Genomic DNA, 9,221 nt, shown 5'->3' on the forward strand with positions numbered 1-9,221 from the left:
TTGTGTTCTACTCGTTCATATAACATCTACGCATAGACCTGGCTCGGATGCCACTGTTGGGGAACGCAGTAATTTCAAAAAAAATCCTACGCACACGCAAGATTCATCTAGGTGATGCATAGCAACGAGCGGGAGAGTGTGTCCACGAACCCTCGTAGACCGAAAGCGGAAGCGTTTAGTAACGCGGTTGATGTATTCGAATATCTTCGCGATCCAACCGATCCAAGTACCGAATGCACGGCACCTCAACGATTTGCACATGTTCAGCTCGGTGACGTCCCTCGTACTCTTGATCCAGTTGAGGCCGAGGGAGAGTTTCGTCAGCACGACTGCGTGATGATGGTGATGATGAAGTTACCGACGCAGGGCTTTGCCTAAGCTCTACAACGATATGACCGAGGTGGAAATCTGTGGAGGGGGGCACCACACACGGCTAAGACAACTGTCAACTTGTGTGTCCTAGGGTGCCCCCCGCCCCCGTATATAAAGGAGGGAGGGGGAGGCCGACCGGCCCTCATAGGCGCGCCAAGGGGGAGGAATCCTCCTCCTAGTAGGAGCAGGACTCCCCCCTTTCCTAGTCCTACTAGGAGAAGAAGGAAGGAGGGGGCGCCGCCCCTCCCCCTAATCCAATTCGGACTAGGCCCATGGGGGGGCGCGGCCAGCCCTTGGCAGCCCCCCTCTCTCTCTCCCCTAGGCCCGTTACTTCTCCGCTGGTTCCGATAACTCTTCCAGTACTCCAATATATATCCGGTGACCCCCGGAACTCATCCGGTGTCCGAATATAGTCATCCAATATATCAGCCTTTATGTCTCAATCATTTCGAGACTCCTCATCATGTCCGTGATCATATTCGGGACACCGAACTACCTTCAGTACATCAAAACACATAAACTCATAATATCGATTGTCGTCGAGCGTTAAGCGTGCGGACCCTATGGGTTCGAGAACTATGTAGACATGACCGAGACTCATCTCCGGTCAATAACCAATAGCGGAACCTAGATGCTCATATTGGTTCCTACATATTATACGAAGATCTTTATCGGTCAAACCGCATAACAACATACGTTGTTCCCTTTGTCATCGGTATGTTACTTGCCCGAGATTCAATCATCGGTATCTCAATACCTAGTTCAATCTCGTTGCCGGCAAGTCTCTTTACTCGTTCTGTAATGCATCATCCCGTGACTAACTCATTAGTCACATTGCTTGCAAGGCTTATAGTGATGTGCATTACCGAGAGGGCCCAAAGATACCTCTTCGAAACACGGAGTGACAAATCCTAATCTCGATCTATGCAAACCCAACAAACACCATCGGAGACACCTGTAGAGCATCTTTATAATCACCCAGTTACGTTGTGACGTTTGATAGCACACTAAGTGTTCCTCCGGTATTCGGGAGTTGCATAGTCTCATAGTCATAGGAACATGTATAAATTACTAGCAAGATGCCCGTGCGTTGCACGGAACATCAAGATGCATTTGTATGAGTAGTTTATCTTGTGAGAGAAAAGGATGAATGAGGGAAGGCCTTATTTGCAAATGTGGAGAGGGGTGTGGGTATCCTTTTGCAAAATTGCCATAGTTTCCTTCCTATCCGTCAGATATAAATCGGACGGCCTATATTGCAGGATGGCACACCATCATCACCAAATGTGTTTTTTATAAGAGTAGAGATGAAGAAAGCAATAGCAACAAACTAAACGATCATAGTGCTAAGCTAAGGGATGGGTCTTGTCCATCACATCATTCTCTAATGATGTGATCCCGTTCATCAAATGACAACACTTGTCCATGGTCAGGAAACTTAATGATCTTTGATTAACGAGCTAGTCAAGTAGAGGCATACTAGGGACACTCTGTTTTGTCTATGTATTCACACATGTACTAAGTTTCCGGTTAATACAATTCTAGCATGAATAATAAACATTTATCATGATATAAGGAAATATAAATAACAACTTTATTATTGCCTCTAGGGCATATTTCCTTCACCCAGTGCATAGAATCTATGCTACCAAGTATGCCTAGAAAGCCTCTAGCTGCGTTGGTTGCCAACAATCTCTCTGTATCGGCGGCATTTGGCTTCCTCAAGTACTCAGGGCCAAACACTGCCACCATGACCTTGCAAAACTTGTACAGTGACAACAGACATGTGGACTCACTCATACGCACATACTCATCCACCAAATCGCCTGGAATTCCATATGCAAGCATGCGGATGGCCGTGGTGCATTTCTGGTAAGAGGAGAATCCAAGCTTGCCAAGGGCATCCGTCTTGCACTCGAAGTATGGGTCATGAGCAGCCACTCCCTCTCGGATACGATTGAACACATGCCTGCCATACGAAAACGGCGACGCAATTTATCCGGCTTGAAGAGCGGGGTATTCGCAAAGTAATCGGCATAAAGCAGGGTGTGGCCTCTCTCCCTGTTGCGGTTCAGGTTGGGAGCACGGCCAGGGAGTGACCCCCTGTACCGAGGGAGCTGCCATTCAATGTGGTCGTGAACGACCAGTGCAGCCACCACAAGATCTTCATCATCCGAGGACGAATCGTCCGATGAATAAATGAAGTGGTGGAAGAAAAATTCATCTCCACTGTCCATACCTTTGTGGACAAAGTGTCAAACACCTTACGGTCGTGGTGGCAAAGAGGCCGCGATGATCACCTTGATGCAGCAGGGGTGGTTGGTGGCTGGCTACTGCCGCTCTCGAGCACTCGTGGAAGCTGCCTTGGCCGCCGTGGTCCATAAACATCGCCGGCGGTCGTATCCCCTCTGCCACCGGCTATGACGGCGACGGCCAAATCTTCTCCAAGCGACGGCCGAAACTCCTACGAAAGTGCGGGCGTGGTGGCGGCCATGTCGAGACGTGGTTTGGTATGGACGGTCGGGGGGTGAGCAGTGAGGAGGCGACCGGAGAATAGTGGCGGCCCCGACGGCGGGGTGGGCGGGGGAGAGCGGGTGGAGGCATTGAAAGCGAATGGACTGCTAGTGTCCCTGACAGGCGAGCCACAGGGGGACAAGAGCGTGCGTCGAGCCCGTCCGCGCGATGTCCGTTTCACCCCAAACTCGACGCAAGTTCGGGACAGGAATGGATCGAAAACGGACGAAATCCGGACATTTGTCCGTTTGGGGCCACGTGTTGGGCCACGCTATTCATCCGTTTTATCCCTAACGGAAGCACCCGGACATGATGGAGTTGCGCGCTGGAGTTGGCCTTAGTGGAGAGCATGGTGATGAATCATGGGGCGTTCGCTGGCCGCAAATGATCCACGTCCGCTGGTCATCAATCGTCCACGGCATGCATGCACGCGGCCGTACAGGTCTCCACGCGCAAGGACCAGCAGTTGTACTTGTACAGCGATTGGATGTTTGCGTACATGTCAGGCGCACGTACGAAGCCTAGGTGCTTTTTTTTTGCGGTTGAAGCCTAGGTGCTTTTGCATGTGGGTGGTGTCTTCCCAGTTCAATACAGGACAAAAATAAATCAAATACATGTCATATACTCTGGCAGCGAAGATACCCACGGTGGTCCGACGGGCGGGATTCCGGCCTGCCTTTAGCGCAGCCTTCATTTGCATTTTCGCAAAGCCCACCCTCTATTTGCAAAGTCATATCCAATACGAAAATACAATCATTGTCGCGTTGCGATTTTTTTTAAAAGCATGATATTGGTTTGGTACAGTGCCATACACCAAATCATTATCTATGAATTGACACAAGAAGGTAGGAAGTGTGGTCTGCCGCGCCCCACTTACTCTCGTCTTAGCTAACCCAATAACTAGCAATATATTGCTTTTAGAGAGAAAATTTAGAGCTGGCGGAAAGATAAAAGAATGTTCCAACATCATGTATTACTCGATTGTAAAAGGTGGTAGTAAATACTTAATGGTCCAGCACATACAATGAAGTTTCATTACATGACATTGGTGTATATTAGGAAACACAACAGAAAATACCAAAAGCATCATTACAACGTTGCAAAATCAGGCCATAGCGATAGTACCACATAGGATTCGTGGACCTGATCCAGTCCTAACTATCCAATACACAATATATATTTCACAGCTCTACATCATGATAAGGTCCAAATAGTGATTGTTAGTGATGGTAAGGAACATGACAATAATATTCGAAATAAAATTCAACATAGAAAGGTAAGTGAACCAACAAGAAACTTGGCTCACCTTGAAACCCCATTCTCCGAGGAGGAGGTGGAGAAGATAGTGAAATCTATGCCACTCGACAAAGCGCCGGGGCCAGATGGATTTACTGGCCGTTTCTATGCCGCGTGCTGGAGCATAATTCGTGAAGATTTCATGCGGGCATTGGGAGCTTTTTACCAAGCGGACATGAGAGGTTTGCTCGTGCTAAACAAGGCAATTGTGGCTTTGCTGCCAAAAAAGGATGGAACCGTGCATATCAAGGACTATAGACCAGTTAGTTTGGTGCATGGGGTGATCAAAATCTTCGACAAAGTCTTGGCTACTCGACTTGCCACTGAGCTACCACTCCTTGTGGGAAATCACCAAAGTGCATTCGTCAAGGGACGATCAATTCATGATAACTTCATGCTGGTGCAATGCACTGCGAGGCGTCTCCATGCCCTTCGGGAGCCGGCAGATATGCTCAAATTGGATATCTCAAAAGCATTTGACTCAGTGCAATGGCCATTCTTGGTGGAAGTGCTCAAGGCCATGGGCTTTGGACCTTGCTGGGTGGACTGGATCCGTGGGTTACTCTCGACATCGTCCACTAGAATCATGGTGAATGGAACACCAGGAAGGCCAATCTTGAATCAAATTGGGCTGAGGCAGGGCGACCCAATATATCCTATGCTATTTATCATGATCATGGAGCCATTACATCACATGTTTGAGCTCGCGACGTCAAGGGGCATGCTTGCTCCTCTAGCAAGATCCAGGATGAAACATCGGTTGTCAATGTTCGCCGACGATGTGGTTTTCTTCACCAAGCCGAATGAGCTAGACCTACGCACTTGTGCGCTGCTACTAAAGACCTTCGGAGAGGCCTCGGGGCTCAAGATAAACCTTGCAAAGAGTGCAGCATTCCCGATTAGATGCTCGGCCGAAACGATGGAAATGGTGGAGCGAACCTTTGGCTTCCCTAGCGGCTCCTTCCCTTGCAAGTATCTGGGGCTGCCACTCACCCTCAGAAAGCAGTCCGCAGTGCAACTTTCGTATCTTGTGGATCAGTTGGCGGGTGCGCTGTTGAAGTGGAAGGCAACCAAGATGCCCAAGAGTGGAAGGCTACTGCTGATTCAATCGATTCTATGCGCAATGCACTGCACGCAATGCTCGCGCTTGATTTGCCAAAGAAAACGATCGCTGCTTTGAACAAAATTTGTCGTGGTTTTCTGTGGAGTGCCGACTCAACTGCACATGGTGGAAGCTGCGCCGTAGCCTGGGAAAGGGTATGCTCGCCAAAGTGGGCGGGAGGACTTGGCATCCCAAATCTTCAGTGGCTAAACATTGCTCTTCAAGCAAGATGGTCGTGGTTGCAAAAGTTTGACAAGGAGCGACCCTGGGCAGAATTGCAAATCCAAGTTCCGAATGTTGCTCGTCAACTAGTTCACTCTGCGGCGAGGCCAGTGGTGGGAAATGGCCAGAGCATCATATTCTGGGAAGATAGATGGCTAGATGGGTACTGTGTCGCTGATATTGCTCCCAACATCTATGCCAATGTGCGGCCCCGAACGAGGAAAACCTGGTCGGTTGCCAGGGCACTTCACGATAATGCTTGGGCGAGGGACGTGGACCCTGAGGTAAACATCGAAACCTTGCATGAGTACCTCACATTGTGGACATGTGTAGCCGGCATAACGCTGGATCAGACGAGGCAAGATTAAATGGTTTGGTCCTGGGAGACGAACGGCATGTACACCACGCGATCAGCGTACGAGGCAAAGTTTTGGGGAAGAGAGGTGGAGCAAACGGCAGAATTCACATGGAAAGCTAGGGCTCCGCTACGCTGCCGATTCTTCGTATGGTTGGCCCTGTAGAATAGATGCTGGACATCTAACCGTCTGGCAAGGAGAGGCCTGGATCACCAAGACAGCTGCCCGTTGTGCCACCATGAGGAGGAAAGCATCGGCCACCTATTCATCCAATGCGTATTTACCAGGCAGCTTTGGGCTGTGATCTTCCAAGCCATGGACAAGCCATGTTGGGTGCCCCCGATGAATGACACACTCGCTGGATGGTGCGTGACCCAAAACACTAGCGAGACCCACAAGAGAGTGATCAATGCTTTTCGTGCTTTAGCCATATGGGAGATTTGGAAGCACCGCAATGCAATTGTGTTCGAGGGTGCTTCTCCATCGGTGACCCATGTGCTTCGTCGCTTCGCGGAGGAAGGCCGGAATTGGAAACAAGCGGGTTTACTTAAAGGTGATCTTGTCGGCTTCTTTAGCCGGGTGGAACGGCGGGCGAGCATGACAAGTTAGCTTCTGAGAAAGTAGCAAGTAGGGTGGAGGTGGTAATGTTGTACCTGTAATTACCGTGTAACAACATTGTGGAGGGCTCTTTCACCCCTTTCCTTCTTAATATATATAGTACACACACTCGTGCGTATTCGAGATAAAGAATAATGACTTCAAAGCATAGCCTAGCAAGAGATCCTGGAGTACCTTTAATGTTATCTCCATACTCCTACAGAAAGAACAGAGTCACAACTCTTACTTAAGTTTAATAGCTGCGAGCCAGGGTCCTATTTTCATTCTCCATGACTTCAAAGCCGCTTCTCTTTATCAATTGGAATCGTATAGGAAACAAACAAAAATATATGGATCTAGTTTGAAGTTCCAAAACCATACATCATTGACAACATAATATAACTAAAACAGAAACACTTTACATATAGATCATTGCGTAATCACAAAGCTAATTTGAGGAGCAGATATATCTTAGTAATCTTACCTTCCTTCCGATCCTTAGGACCAGCCAGTTAAAGTTGACTCTCCTTAGTAATTGGCACCTGAATTAACGATGAAGACTAAAATTAGTCAATATGATGTGATGCCAAAAGTAATAGGATAATATAATCAAGAAACAATTACGTATTGACGATGCAAAAAAGAAAAGGTATTAGGTATACTGGTTGACATACAACAACACGAACTCGCCAGGAAATGAACAAATAATCAGGCATCTATGAGCAAACATTAATTTTTTTTTGCTTCATGCTCCACTACTTTCTATTGCATCTATAAGCCTCAGCAGCAAGCAGCCAAATAAAGTGACACATTAGTAAGGCTGTACTATATATTCCATCATAGCAAATCAATCTAAGATGCAGTTTCCAACTTCCAAATGCAATAGAGAGCCAACGGGAGCAGGATGTAAGCACAATGACACTGCTCATAGATCCCGCTCTTGCAATGCTGCGGCTGGTCCTTGGCCGCCAGCAGCTGCGCCATCACCTGGTCCCACTCCACCGGCAGATCCTTGGACGACGGAGAGCGGCAGGCCGCCGGTGATCCGGAACACGTCTGGTACTCTGGTAGTACCTCGACTTGTACCGGCCGGGGCAGTCGCCGCGGAGGCCGAACACCCGGCGCCATAACGGCTCGTACGTGTTCTCCGGGCTGAGCCGCGTCAATTACGGAGACGAGGGCGCGGCCCGGGACGGTGTCGACGTCGAGGAGCTGCTCTTGAGCATGTCGCTGAACTTGTCGAGGCCGACTGTGTACTCTTCCAGATCGTCCCTGCGTCCAAATTCACCAAGCCACCAGTCAGCTGCTTGCGTCATTATTCTCATATGCACATTGCAGTTATTAAAGCTCGTTAACTGGTAGCTAGCTGCAGCTTCACCATGGTTACCTACAAGCCTAAGACTAGAACCACTTCAACTGCCGGAACAGTGACAACTAATAATATGATGTCATTTTCGGAGTGAGACGTCCTGGCATATAAAATAAAGTAGCTTGACAATTCAGCAGAATCTACATTGGTTAAATCAAGCAGGCAATCAGTGGAAGTTTCTGTTGCATAGTATAATCATGTGTGTGTTTGATGTCATTTTCAAGAGTGTAAAATTCTGCAAGCTGCGTGATAGTTCAGCAGAATCTTTGCTGGCACAACAGGACGAAGATAAAAGACAGCAGAATAATCAAGGATCAAATCTCAGAACAAACAAAATAGGTTAATATCTCTCAACTCTTCGTTTTGGTTATTGATTTCGTCTTTGATTTGGGTGCTGATTTTGGCTGAGACTACCCATAGTGGGAGTAACATAGATGGTAACATCACACGTCATTAGGCAAAACAGATGATATGGCGAGTAATTAATGATGAAAGAGAGACATGTGGTAACATAGCTAGTTACTTACTGTACCATCACACATACCAAGACAAGATGAGTCTACAATCTAATAAATGAGGTGTTGCATGACACCACACATATGTTACTCCCCACTATAGAGGTAGTAACATAGACTAGTAATATACTCCCTCCGTCCGGTGAAGAGCGTACATCTAGAAATTTTAGGACAAATTATGGAGCTGAGTAAAAAATGCATTGGAAAGGTGCAAGCCACCATCTCTCTCCTCTTTAATTAGCCAACCCCAAAGAGTTAAGTGCATGTAGAAATTAAGAAGACCATGTGTAGATTGCTATTGGTCTTGATTACCGTGTGATGGGAGAGAGTATTTTTTTCCCACTTAAAAGTGCATTGTGAAGATAGAAGTACACTCTTTTGTGGACAAAATTTAAAGCTAGATGTACACTCTTCACCGGACGGAGGGAGTATGCATGTTACTAGTCTAAGTTACTACCCGTTGTGACTAGTCTGAAAGAAAGAACCGGAGATAACGAACATACAGAAGTAAATTCGGGAGCGTGCGTGGGTGCGTACCAAGCAACGAGGGTGGTGGTGGCCCAGGCGGGCGAGGCCGCGTGCTCGATGTGGTAGGCGGCGCGGTTGGCGGAGGTCTCGTCGAGCCGCTTCCTGATCTGGCTAACGCGCGCCGAGAAGTCGTGGCGGAGCGCGGCCTGCAGCCCCGCGCAGCGCGGCCGCCAGCGGCGCCAGCTCCAGCGCCACGCCTGCGGTCGGCGTCACGGATGAAGGTGTGGAGCCACTCGAGCTTGTCGTGGAGCAGGCGCACGTTGTCGCCCACCTCTAGCAGCACCGCCGCCTCCCACGCCACCAGCTCTGCCACCTTCGCCAGCACCGTCGTGATCGCCGTCTCCACCATA

Source organism: Triticum dicoccoides, chromosome 5B, assembly GCF_002162155.2.
Source record: "Triticum dicoccoides isolate Atlit2015 ecotype Zavitan chromosome 5B, WEW_v2.0, whole genome shotgun sequence".
Taxonomy (NCBI): Eukaryota; Viridiplantae; Streptophyta; class Magnoliopsida; order Poales; family Poaceae; genus Triticum; species Triticum dicoccoides.